The sequence below is a fragment of the Dendrobates tinctorius genome, unplaced genomic scaffold (assembly GCF_039654945.1).
Source record: "Dendrobates tinctorius isolate UK_male_01 unplaced genomic scaffold, ASM3965494v1 ptg000111l, whole genome shotgun sequence".
Classification (NCBI taxonomy): Eukaryota; Metazoa; Chordata; class Amphibia; order Anura; family Dendrobatidae; genus Dendrobates; species Dendrobates tinctorius.
Window position 1 is genome coordinate 5,834,650 of NW_027361779.1, and position 14,352 is coordinate 5,849,001.

General features: G+C 43.9%; 1 long non-coding RNA gene across 1 annotated transcript; it reads right to left on the reverse strand.

Moving 5' to 3' along the window:
• Positions 1–7,976: 7,976 nt before the first annotated feature.
• Positions 7,977–8,813, reverse strand: LOC141100937 (uncharacterized). The gene is made up of 3 exons (XR_012234818.1): positions 8,482–8,813; positions 8,319–8,405; positions 7,977–8,189 (listed from the first exon to the last, which is right to left on the reverse strand). It is a non-coding gene; the product is annotated as an uncharacterized lncRNA (long non-coding RNA).
• Positions 8,814–14,352: the final 5,539 nt, after the last annotated feature.

The following is a 14,352-nucleotide window of genomic DNA, read 5'->3' on the forward strand; positions in this document are numbered from 1 at the left end:
TTTTTTCCCGATCCTTACGGGCCATGGAGATATTTGATAGATGTTGCTACACTCTCCTCTTCTTTTCCTGTGTGATCTGTCCAGCATAGATTTCCTTTTTTCATACTTTTTGAGTCTCAGTTGTTTTACATGCTTCAGGATGACCTCACTTAACTACTGATGTGCCCTCCAGTCTAGTTAGTTAGCTATTGAGTGGCTTTTGCTCTAGCATACACGGCTGTCCATTAAAAATACATTCATATAGGGTTTACCGCAGGTCCCCTACTGAGAACAGCATCATGATCCTTGTAAGTTATCAAAGCTAGACAGAAGAATATTTAGAATTGAGAGTCCTCAGTGGTTAATACCTTTTAATGGCTAACTGAAAAGATGGCAACAAATTGCAAGCTTTTGAGACTATGCAGGTCTCCTCATCAGGCTAGACTAATACAAAATCTGAAGAATAACATATTTATACACAAGACAGCGCATAAATAACTCAATAGCTAAGACAAGTGATGTGAAGCGGAATAGTCATTATGGGAGAGGGATAAGCATAAATATTGGAGCAGTTCATAGATAAGCAGTGTGAAGGTTTTATTGCCCTCTGATTGCCGGTCTGGTTCTGTGTTGTGATGACCCCAGAAGGTCTGAGGGGCAAATCCCTTAATTGATGTAAAAAGACATAAATCCATGCGACACATTAATACCTGCACTGAATGTGTCGAAAGTTTTCATAAATTTGTACTCAGAGATTCTTCTCTCTCTTTGAGACTTGAAGTTACCTTTTAAGGCTAATTTCACACTTGCTTTTTTTTCCAGCGCGTTTTTAGCGAAAAAAAACGCATAGAAAAAACGCATACAAATGCATACAAACGCTGCGTTTTTTTCAAGCATTTATATGCGCATGCAGGAAAAAAACGCAGCGTTTTTGTGCGTTTGTATGCGGTTTTTGTGCGTTTGCGTTTTTTTACAGATTTTGGAAAAAACCCCCAAAAAAGAAAAAAAAAACATTCAACAACACACAAGACCAATGGGACTTCATTGTGGGTGTGGTATGTTAATATATAGACCCTGTCTACAGTATTCTTCACATTTGCTTGATTCTTCTCGTGACCATGGATCTGCGCTGGAAGAGTTTTCACTTCAACTTGGATTTGGACATCGCGATGGCTCAGGCGTATGCAGTTGCTTGCCATGAACAAAGGAAGAGAGAGAGGCAGTGAAGACGGCAGCGGCGGCGTATGTGGATACATCCGATTGTTGAACTCCGGGAGAGCCGTGGGGCATACCACACCCTCTACAGCGAGCTCCAGGCAAACCCGGAGAAATTTACAGATTATATCCGGATGTCCCAAGAAAGTTTCAGGGATTTGCTTGCTCGTGTCCAACAATCCATCCGGAGACAGGACACACAGCTCCGTCGTGCGATTCCTCCTGAGGAACGGCTACTGGTGACATTACGGTATGTAATATTTAAAAACCAAGGGGTGCGGTCTGATGTTTTTTTTTTTAATTTAGTATTCAAAACCTTGGGTAATTAGTTTTCGTGAATGTACTAATATTTTATTGTATAGTTTTTTAAAATAATATACATAAATATTAATTTTACTTCTTTGTCTGTTCACAGATTCCTGGCGACTGGAGAAACCCTTTCTTCACTACACTTCCAGTACCGTATTGGAATCTCTACCTTGTCTGGAATTGTTGCTGACACTTGCCGGGCTCTCTGGAATGTTCTTTGTCCAGAATTTATGCCCCTGCCCACCGCTGAAAAGTGGATGGAAATTGCTGACAAATTCTGGACAGTATGCAATTTTCCCAACTGTTTGGGAGCTGTTGATGGTAAACACATACGGATCATCAAACCCAAAAGAACGGGATCTGAGTACTATAATTACAAAAAGTACTTTTCAATAGTACTCATGGCCATTGCGGATGCCGGATGTATGTTTGTAGCAGTGGACATTGGAGCATTTGGCCGTGGTAACGACTCACAGGCTTTTAAAAACTCAGACATGGGCTGGAGGTTGTATGGCAACCAATTTAATTTCCCTATGCCACGGCCTCTTCCTCACACCGAAGCTCCGCCACTGCCCTTTGTAATGGTTGGCGATGAGGCTTTTCAAATGTGCGGAAACTTACTGAAACCCTACTCCAGCCGGGACTTGGACCACACCAAAAAAATATTTAATTACAGGCTGACCAGGGCCAGAAGAACTGTCGAGTGTGCTTTTGGGATTCTTGTCTCCAGATGGCGAATTCTGGGCACGGCCATTAATCTTAAACTTGAAACAGTCGATGAGGTGGTGAAGGCCTGTGTGGTTCTACATAACTTTGTGATGGCTAAAGAGCACCCGACCTTTGAACTGGACGATGATGCTCCTAACCCATTGCCTGAATTCACTCAGCACACTCTCAGGTCATCCGTTGAAGTTGGCCAAATGAGGGACCAATTTGCGGCCTACTTTATTTCTGATGTAGGACGGGTGCACTGGCAAGATGAAATGGTGTAATGTTTTTGTTTGTTTATGGTAATAAAAAACCTTATTTGATACCATTACTGAGTGCACTATATTTTTTAAACTCCAATTAAATAAAAAACTTCCCATGTATAACTGAATTTTTTGATGTTCACACACCTGGGCAGGTAAATACACATATGAGTTAAAATGCAGCATTGCTAGTCTGCGTGAAATATATTGGAACGAGCAAAGCTGCAGGCCATGAATCAGGAAACCAATTTTTTTCAAGAGAAAATTGTCCAACTAGTTGAAAAAAAAGTATGTGATTTTTTCAAAACCCAACCCTCAAAACCCAACCCCAATGAAAGTCAATGGGGAATACAAGTCAGCATTGAGTGGATGAATGTAATCAGCTCAATTCCAACTTTTATTTAAAATTGTGGTAGTGTAGAAATAGACAAGTTTCTAGAGTTATTACACTAGGCCTTGGAATGACTATACTAGGCCGTGGTACCATCTTTCCCCGAATATAAGACACCCCCGAATGTAAGACGTTCTAGGGGAATAATGGGGGATGCCTAATGTAAGACATCCCCCGTTTATAAGACATAGCGGATCAGCGGTGCCCCGAAAGTAAGACGTTGTGCGGTACCGGTATAATGCATTAGGTTTAACATACCGGTACCGGTGACTGTGTCCCCCTGTGTCCCCCGGGCAGAAGTCAGGGCCTCTCTGATTGGCCCAGCGGCTTCTGTGAGCCCGCCCGCCGGCCGCCGCCCTGACGTCACCGCTCATTGGCCAGTGTCCCCCTGCACGAGGAAGAAGAAGCCTGCCTTGCCCTGTCCCGCACCGCAGAGGAATCGCCATCCGGTAAGCAATGGCTGTGGGATACTGTACCATACCGTAATGGCAGGCTGTGGGATACTGTACAATGGCAGGCTGTGGGATACTGTACAATGGCAGGCTGTGGGATACTGTACAATGGCAGGCTGTGGGATACTGTACAATAATGGCAGGCTGTGGGATACTGTACAATGGCAGGCTGTGGGATACTGTACAATGGCAGGCTGTGGGATACTGTACAATGGCAGGCTGTGGGATACTGTACAATAATGGCAGGCTGTGGGATACTGTACAATGGCAGGCTGTGAGATACCGTACTGTAATGGCAGCAACCCTTCTGTATGGCAGGCTGCTGTGGGATACTGTATGGGACTGTATGGGTGACTGTGATACGGAACCATAAGCAATGCTTATACGCTATATTTTTGCCCCCAGACATGAGTGGTTCCGGTCCGAGTAAAAGGAAGAGCTACTCTGTGGAGTATAAAAAAGCCATGGTTGAAGAATCTTGGGGCAAAAATGTAGTGGAGTTCTGCAAGGAGAAGATGTTGGATCACCGACTGTTCCAAAAATGGCGTGCAGAATACACTAACCTGAGTGAGAAAGCGGAGAGTGGAATGGCTAAAAGGCGTAAGGTTGGATGTGGTCGGCAGCCAATATATCCCGAGCTGGAAAGCCTGGTGTGTGAGTGGGTTGCTGACAGGAGAGCGAAGACATTGGTGGTGACCAGGGCTCAGATTCAGGAGTATGCCCTTGCTGTGGCACCACAGTTTGACATTACCCCTGAACAATTCAAGGCGTCACAGCACTGGGTGGATAACTTCATGGAACGCAATGACCTGTCTCTGAGAAGATCCACGACCCTCTTTAGGCTGGAAGATGCAGAGATTGTGAAACGTGCATTTGCCTACAAGAAGTTTGTGGATGACACTGACTTCTCCAAATACAATCTTTGCCACATAATCGCCTTGGATGAAACTGCTGTGTTCATGGGCCAAGCAGCTCAAACCACCGTTGATCAACGAGGTGCCTCCTCAGTGTACATTCCCTCCACCGCTTATGAAAGTGCACGTGTCACCTGCATTTTGGCGATTCGTCTGGATGTCACTAAAGTCACACCTTTGCTGATTTCAAAGGGCAAGAAGGACAAGATAGAGCGGGTTTCTGGTATTTATGTGCTGGAAACGGAAAAAGCCTGGGCCACACAAGCGGTTATAAGGAAGTGGCTTGATTTAATGCTGCCGCTTGTTATGCGAGGGAGCAAAAGAGGGATGCTGATCTGGGATGCAGCCAGCACACACCGGGCTAAAGACATGAAAAACTTCCTTCGTGAGCGACGTATCGACCAGATCATGATTCCGGCAGGGATGACGGCTTATCTCCAGACTCTGGATATCGCCATAAACAAGCCCTTCAAGGACAATCTGCGTGCGGAAATCAATGACTACATTGAAAACCGTATGGAGAGGAACGTACGTGGGAACTTTGTTAAGCCAAAACTGCCTGAGATTGTGAACTGGGTGAAGAATTCATGGGATAAGATCAGTGACACCTGCATTGAAAATGCACTGCGAGCTGGCTACCTGGACAAGGCCTGCTCATTTCAGGACAGTGCCATTGCTACCCATGAGAGATATGGGCCAATGATTCAGGCGGAAATGGATTCCCGAGAGTCCCAAGAAAATCCACAGGAACCTCAGAGTGTGGATGTTTACGATGATGTTCCTGAAGATGATGACATGGTTGTCATCGAATAAATCTTGTTTTATCTTCCAGTATAACTTATTCAGACTGTTCATTGTTACCGTTTTTCATTGTTTTAAATGTTTTACATGTTATACATGGAAATACCGTCATGATACGGTTGTAACAAGACATTCTTGGCACTTTCTTGGGCACTTGGTTTAATAAAACTGTTTTGTGGTGAACACCACACTGTTCAGCTTGTTAATAAATGTTGTTTTTTGGTTAAAACAAAAATCGTCATTTTTTTTTTTCTAATATAAGACATACCCCGAAAGTAAGACATAGTGGGACTTTTGGGGGTCAAAAGAATGTAAGACACTGTCTTATATTCGGGGAAACACGGTATTTCAAATATGAGTATAGTAGGCCTTGGGCCTACTAGTATAGTCATATGTGAAATACCACGGCCTAGTATAGTCATACCAAGGCCTACTGTAATAACTCGATTTTTACCAACTAGGATCTTGTTTCACGAAAAACAAACTGGTGAAACTTGACAAGTTTCAACAGTTTGTTTTTCATGAAACCAGATTCTAGTTGGTAAAACTAGAGTTATTACACTAGGCCTTGGAATGACTATACTAGGCCGTGGTATTTCAAATATGAGTATAGTAGGCCTTGGGCCTACTAGTATAGTCATATGTGAAATACCACGGCCTAGTATAGTCATACCAAGGCCTACTGTAATAACTCGATTTTTACCAACTAGCATCTTGTTTCACAAAAAACAAACTGGTGAAACTTTTTAAGAAAGAAACTTATTTTTTACATGTATTTACCCATCAGTGTGTGTGAGCGACGCAAACAACATTAATGAAACTTTGTAATGGTGAATCACAAATGTAAATTTATTTTTAATCACAAAAATAAACCAAAAAATTATTTTTTCCGGCGTTTGGGGGCAGATGGTTTCAATTTGGGGGTGTGCAGGGAATATGCAACACTTGCAGTTGAAGACGGTGTTTGAGGGGAAGGGGCAACAAAACTTGTGGGGGAAGGTAGTCCAGTTAAGGGAATTAAACTAGGAACACTTGGAGGAGAGGAAATCTGTTCAGGTACATTTGTTGTAATGGCATGTCGCCGTAGGCTTGTGTGCCTGGACCGACTTTGGCCCAATGCCCGCCTTGATTGATTTTGCCTTGAACTTGGGGCAAATATTGAGTGTAGGTCCCCCGTCTGCTGGGGTGGCTGCTGCTGCTGCTGAGGTGGCTGCTGCTGCTGAGGTGGCTGCTGCTGCTGCTGAGGTGGCTGCTGCTGCTGAGGTGGCTGCTGCTGCTGCTGAGGTGGCTGCTGCTGAGGTGGCTGCTGCTGAGGTGGCTGCTGCTGAGGTGGCTGCTGCTGCTGCTGAGGTGGCTGCTCGCTGCTGCTCTTGGTTGGCAGTGCTCGTCCTTGCAGGAGGACTGGTGGCGGCAGTGATGGTCCAGGTTTGCGGAGTGGTGGTGGCAGGGCTACTACATGTTGTTGTAGTGGCAGGGCTGTTCCATGTTTGCCTAGTGGTGGCTGAGCTCCACGCATGCATGGGAGTGGCGGTGGTGCTCCAGACAGGAGCAGCGCTTGCCATGGTGGTGTCGGTGAAGTGACCAGCTGCACTCAGACTTGTGGTGGTGTAACGGTGGGTGTCCTGGCTTTGAATAGAGGTGTCCGTGCAGTGGTATGCAGCACAAGTCGGTAGTGAGGTGAAGCGAGTCAATGGTGGCACAGGTGGAAATGACACCACTGACTGCTGACCGTACCGATTATGCTGCATAGCCTGCAAGAAAGCATTGTTGCAGGCCTGCAGCACATTCAGCTGTTGCTCAGGACTAAGGTGTTCCGCCATGCCCTTTTCAATCTTACTAAAAAAATGGTGTGCTGGTCTGTTGAGGTCGGCCTCCAGACGGTCAAGGCGCTGTTCTACAGAATTAAAGCGGTGTTCAAAGTGGTTAAAACCACGTTCCATGAGTGCAAAACCGCTTTCAACTCTGTCGGACAGCGACTTGAGGCTGGAATTAAAGGCCTCGCTCAAATGCATAAACTCGGGCAAGACATTCCTGTCCAAGGCCCTCTGCCGCTGGCGGGTAGTGCCCGCATAACCAGTGGCAGAGACCTGGGACAGGGGAACACCTGATGGCCCAGCTTCCTGGTCACCAGCTGTGTGTGTGGCTGACCTGCAAGGTGCTTCATGGCTGTCGGATGGCTGGGACGGGTCAGAGGACGTCCGAGGAAGGACCGCTCCAGGGCCAGGTTGCAGGGTGCTGCTCCAGGTGCTGTGGAAGAAAGGAAAATCATTACTACCATGCCTTTACAAGAAGCATCAGCTGTGGATTAGAAAAACACAGATTAATAAAAATAAAAACCCAAACTTTATAATACTTACGATCTCGTGGCAAGAACCGGTCTTAGGAACTGCAACGCGTGATAGTGACGGTATCTAGTTCTGGTCCTTGACGCAGATCCACTGCGAACCTGGCCCTCAGCACGAACATCACTGTTGAAGCGGTCCTTGATCGAACGCCAACGTGTTCGGACTTTGTCCACTGTCGGGAAAAAAAAAACAGTGCCGTCAAGGACAACAGTCACTGCGGCACAATATAGCAATACAATACTCAAAGCAGTCACTGTAGAGCCCGATGACACTGTTGGGTTTCCTGCTAGAATATACCTAGCACGAAACCCAACAGTGCCGTCAAGGACAACAGTCACTGCGGCACAATATTGCAATACAATACTCAAAGCAGTCACTGTAGAGCCCGATGACACTGTTGGGTTTCCTGCTAGAATATACCTAGCACGAAACCCAACAGTGCCGTCAAGGACAACAGTCACTGCGGCACAATATAGCAATACAATACTCAAAGCAGTCACTGTAGAGCCCGATGACACTGTTGGGTTTCCTGCTAGAATATACCTAGCACGAAACCCAACAGTGCCGTCAAGGACAACAGTCACTGCGGCACAATACAGAGCAGGGAAATACTCACTAAACGCCTTTTTGGAGGATGCTGTGGCGCTGTCCCAGCCATCCATCAACGCTGCGGCCACCTCATTCCATAGCCGCCGGGTCACCACATTGTCCTTGTACAGCCGGTCACGGCTGTCCCACAACGGCGCACGCTCCTGGACCAGGCTGATGAGCTGCTCATTATCCAGGTAGACGTCTTCATCCCGTTGTGGAACCTAGACAAAACACATTCATTAGAATAATCAAATTTAAATTGAATAAAAAGTTACAAAAAAAAGAAACATAAAAAAGAGTAAAAATAGAAGATAAAAAATAAAGAACATTACAAGTCATTTGATACATACATTCCGTATCACCACCGGGACTTGGCTTCGCTGCTCCTGCTCTTCGCCCTCAGTAGTCCCGTCCGCAGAAGATGATGATGATGATGTCTTAAAAAAGTTGAAAAAAACGTAAGAGATTTGGAGTAGCAACAGATATACTTACCAGATGCACGAAAATAATCACCTCACGGTCTGCTTGCGCCAATTCCTGCCGCGATGGGGAATATTCGGATTCTGAAGACATACTGCATGTAAAAATAATAAAAATCATTAGTACATACATAATTTAAAAGGACAGGCATATAATGTAATATACTCACATTCTTGACGCTGATAGAAGATGGGTTCCTTGGTGACTGTCTGCTCTCCAATCTGTCAGTGTAGTAGTGGCAGAGTTTTGGCAGGCACCTCCTTTATATAGACTTTTTTTTTTTTACTTTAGAAGTTTATAACTAGTACAACAAGTGGACACCACCAAAAAAACGCAGTGCTAAAAAAACGCATACATGCGCATGCCAGTGCGCACGTATGCGCATCCATAGGCTATAATGGCCATTTTTAGCGCAAAACGTGCGCATACGTGCGCATGCGCTTTTTTGCAGGACCAAAAAATGCAACATGTAGCGTCTGTAAAATACAAACGCACACCCCAAAAAAACGCAGCGCATGAAAATCGCATACGTGCGCATGCCAGCGCGCAGGTATGCGCACCCATGTTAAATATAGGGGAAAAAACGCATGCGCACGTATGCGTTTTTTTCAAGCGCAAAAAAACGCAAATGTGAAACCAGCCTAATACAAGTAATTTAATGTCCATCCATCATGCTATGACCAGGCATACAAAAATGTTTTGCCACAGGTAGATCCATTCTTTTTTCTCTTATTGTGTGGCGATGAGAATTCATCATTGTTCTCAGTTTTTGCCCGGTCTCCCCCACATACAGACCCCCAGTAGGACATTTAGTACAAATAATCAAGTACACCACATTAGATGTGATGCAGCTGAACGTACCTGGGATCTTGTAGTCCTGATGTGAGCTGGGAATCTTTATCTTGTCCGTGGTCATTATAAATGGACAGGATTTACATTTTTTCTGGTTGCAAAGAAAGATTCCTGCAGCTGTTGGAGAGGACAGGGAGCTTCTGACAATTATGCTTCTTAAATTTGGGGGCTGTCTAAAACACAGCAGTGGGGGGTCTGGAAATATGGATTGTAATCGGGCATCTTTTTGCAGTAAAGGTTGTAATTTCTGTGCAGCTCCCCTTAGCACCTCCAGATTTGGGTTGTAGGTGACCACTAGAGGCACCCGGTTATTCTCTTCTTTAGATTTGTAATGTAGCAGGTGATTCCTTGATATTCTGGTGGCTCTTGTAATTTGGTTTTCAATTGTTCTTGGATGGTAGCCCTGATTCAAAAAGGTCCTTTTGAGGCGACCAAGGTGTTTGTCTCTATCCATGGGGTTGGAACATACAGTATACGATTGTATCTGATGGCTTGGCTGTAGATAATAGAGTTCTTTATGTGTTTTGGATGGAAACTGTCCCATTTAAGGTATGTTGGACGGTCGATTGGCTTCTGATACAGGGATGTCTCTATTTCATTGTTTTTTAGCTTAATGATGGTGTCTAAAAAGTTAATTTCAGTGCTGGAATAGTTGAGTGTTAAGTTGATGGTGGAATGAAATTGATTAAACTGTTCGTAGAACGTCTTTAGCTGTTGCTCAGACTCCGTCCAGATTAAAATATCATCAATTAAGCGGTAGTAGGACAGAGGCCTGATGGGACATGTGGACAAAAAGCCGCTTTCAAGCTTGGCCATGAAAAGATAAACAAAGCGAGACAAATCTCCAAGTAAAGTAGTAAAGAGGTTGTCGAGAAAAGACAGTCTCACATTTGTCTGAAAATATACATTGACACAAATTGATTATTAAATCAAAAATGTATTAAAATAAGTGGTCTATCAGAGTGCCAAATAGGCCCTCTGATAGACACCTATCTCTTCAAAAACTGTACTGATGTATAAGTAGCCTATATTAGGTATTGGCTATTGCAAATATGGCGCTATATTCTAAGTTTAACAAGGAAAAATTAGACAATAGTTTTATTATAAACAAGAATTGGGACAACTCAAATTTCTTTTTTTTACAATAAAACTGTGGGGAAAAGCTGCTTATAGATGAAAAGACAGAGATTATCCAGTGAGTGGTCTCAGACCTGCTGACATCGAAATGACAAGCATACACTGTAAATTTCTTAAAATTTAGTTAGCAAAAGGCAACAGAAAATACAGATATATTTTCTTGTGAAACAGCTTAGCGGATACTAAGTATCATGTGGAAAGTAGAAGGAAAGCTGAATTGCTGTGCACATCACGTAAAGCCTAAGATTGAAAGGCACCCTGAATAGCACAGTACGGTAAGAGACCCGGACAGTTAATTACTACCCGTGTGGTATTAAGGATTATAGATTTTATTATTGTTTCATCCACTGCTGTGTGAACACATATTCCTTATCTTTACAGAAGCATGCAAATTGTAATTGTGCTTCTATTCATTATCCAATTATTTCTTATATTTCACATAGTGATATCATGCTCGGAAGGTAAAAGTCTTTGATGTTGAGACTTGAATATTTGGACAGTAATAATGCTTTTTTTCCAGTCACTCAGTGTCCAATCCAATTTAAAGTGCCAACTATTCAGATCCAGGATAACCATGCAAAGAGATCTAGGAGCACTAACCATTTCAAGTTATTATATGAAGCCCAAAATCCAATAGATTTGTGAGGAACTACCTTAGAATAAAATATAAAAACCTATTTAGATAGCGGCATCTACAGTACTTTGATGATGCAAGGCTCACGGCTCTCTCCATGAACATTTCCTTTATACTATATTATATGGCTTCCCTATAAATCAATGTGTGACCATATAACATCTGGTCTTGGGAGGGAACATCTCTGTGTAGTAGCTCTTTGCATTAACTCACAGAGAAAAGTCTCATTCCTTAATGGATACACAATTTTATGCAAATGTCTTGTATTATGAAAAGTTATGGAACTTGTAGCAACAGCTGAACACATTTATGCAGCATTCTGCCTATTTTCAAGATCTCAGCTTGCAGTCATGAATAGAAAGTTCAAGTTTACACATTCCTTTGATACTAAACTAATTAAGCAATAAGACAAATAAGCATGCAAATATATACAATTTGTCTGCTGAATCAAGGAATGAAAAAAACTTTGTGTCCCATAATCAGGAACATGGATTAAAAAAAAACATCAATTTGGGATCAGTAAGAAAGAATTATACTTATCAGCCATGATGGTTTATGGGTATTAATCCCTTGTCCTGACAAATTTCCCCCTGAGTTTATCAGGGTCCATCAGGTGACCCATAGGGGGTATCAATGTCCCTCTAGAAAGGCCACAAGGATGCTGCTCACGGCCAACCTGTTCCAAATGATTGAGATACACAAATGGCACAAGATAAAACAATGGCAACAATGTGTATCCACTATCCAGAGTTACAGTACATGGACTAGGCGCTCTCCATACACATGTATGGGAGCTACGGGATAAGTTGAGCACACTTGCTACAGAGTAGAATGGAGAGAGCTGAGCACATGTGCACCAACTTTTTTATTCTATATATGCCTTGATGAAGCCAAAGGTGGCCACCCACCGCAATTGAGACTAAAGTCAGGAGATCTTTACTCTCAACATAACTGGGGTTCAATAAAACTTTTTACAGCAGTAATTAAGGGGTGTTATTTCTCAAAGCCTTTTTATAGTGTTGAGAAATAACAGTGCCCACACTTGGCAGAAGAACTCAGGAGTACAGGTCATTTTTTCAGCCCCTTCTCATGTTAAAAAAGTGAAGCACTGGTTAAAAATCATTCCCCTCTTTTATGGCAAGGTATAATCTGAGAAAAAGTGCCTTGAAGTCACCCATGGTACCACAGTAATGTTATCCACCTGATCCTGGCCCCACACCTCCAGTTCTGCTATCAAAATGGTGATCACTAGATCATAGCTTCCTGATGGCTTGATAAGTGCAGGCCTACGCAACCTATGGCCCGCGACATGCATGTGGCCCGCCAAAGGTTTTGTTGTGGCTGCAGGAACCAGAAGATGCTAGCTGCCTTCTTCCTATATTCAAATAAATTTGCGTCTTTCAGACGCGAATACATTTGACCACTTGAGCGCCAGGACTGGGAGAGAGGAGCGCTCATCAGCCCCAGCCCCCTTACGTGCAGTGGCATGATTAGGTCAGCATGCTGGTGACCTCATCACACTGCAGCTGCCACCACAGTGCCACGGAGATAGCGGTCAAGCGTTCCTTAGAGGAGCCAAAAATTAAGGGTCCTTATATGTTAGACAAAAGGGGAGCTTTGGTATTACTGCCAAGGCACATTATAGAGCAGTGAGGGACATTATGGGGCATTGAGGGGATTGTGAAAAGGGACTTACTATTTCAAGGGACTGTAGAGGTTTTATTTAGAGAGTTAGTGAGGGGAGATATTATGGAAATGGTAAGTTTGGTGGGGATATTTTTGATATATACACACACTCACACACACAGAATAAATAAAGTCCCATGAGACTCAAAGCAAAATTTGGACCTGAGTGCCCCCAAACACACTATCATGTTCCTTAGATGCCTTGGCCACAGTAGCATTGAAAAAATATGTTAGCCCTCACAAGAAAAAAAATACTACCGTATTTTCTGGCATATAAGACGACTGGGCGTATAAGATGACCCCCCCATATAAAATCTTAAAAGTCTGGGGTCTTCTTATATGCCGGCTGTCGTCTTATAGAGTGGGCTCGGACCAATCTGCATATGGCGGGGGGAGTGGTCCCAATGACGAAGGGAGGGGAAGTCTCACAGGGAAGGTGTAAGTAGCGTATCCCCCATTACCTCATTGTGGCAGCGATGCTCTCTGCGAGTCTTTGTGCTGGGGGCGGTGGCGGCTCCTCTTTGTGCAGCATGGGGGCTCTGTGTTGGGGGTGGCGGTGGTGGCGGCAGCTCTTTGTGCAGCATCGGGGCTCCACCGGCATTTCCTCAAAGCCCGGAGGACCCAGCAGCTCCATTGCTGCGAAGTGGTGGCCTCCGGGAAAATGGCCGCTGGGGGCGGCGCATGCTCAGATTCAGATTTCGCCTCCCACTCCCCCCCACCATATGCAGATTGATCCGCACCCACCCTATAAGATGACACCCGGCGTATAAGATGACCCCTGACTTTTAAGAAGATTTTCAGGGGTTAAAAGGTCGTCTTATACGCCGGAAAATATGATATATAAAAATCTGACAGAAATCTATCATATTGCCATGTTGTTCTAAATGATACTGTCATATACTGTAGTTACAAAAGAGCAAATATTATCCCCGTGTGTCTGACAGGATATCAGGACTCTTCAGACATACAGATGACTACCCATTCCTGCTAATACATGTGGGGACAATTGGCACCACAAAAAAGGAGCTGGAAACCATCTGCAGTGTCTTTGAAAACTTAGATAAGAAAGTGAAAGAACTGGGAGCACAGGTGGTCTTCTCATCCATCCTCCCAGTGGATGGCCATGGAACAAGGAGGTGGAATAAGATTCTGCAGGTGAACAACTGGCTTCGTCGATGGTGCCGTCAGCAAGGATTTGGATTTCTAGATCACTGAGTGAATTACCAATACGATGGACTACTTGCTAGCGATGGGGTGCACCTTATGAAGACTGGAAAACATGTATTTGGAAGTCGCCTTGCTACACTCATCAGGAGAGCTTTAAACTAGAACATTGTGGGAAGGGAAGCAAAAGGTCAGAAAAAGCCATACACCTGATAAATGCTATTGAGAACTCTGCTATTAGAAGTGGAAAGGAAGAACAAAGACAAAGGAATCTAAATAATAAAAATATTGGAGAAAGAGAAACCAATCACAAACTAAAATGTTTCTATACTAATGCACAAAGCATGGGCAACAAACAAGAAGAACTGGAACTACTAACACAGGAGAAGAAATATGATGTCATTGGAATCACTGAAACTTGGTGGGACGAT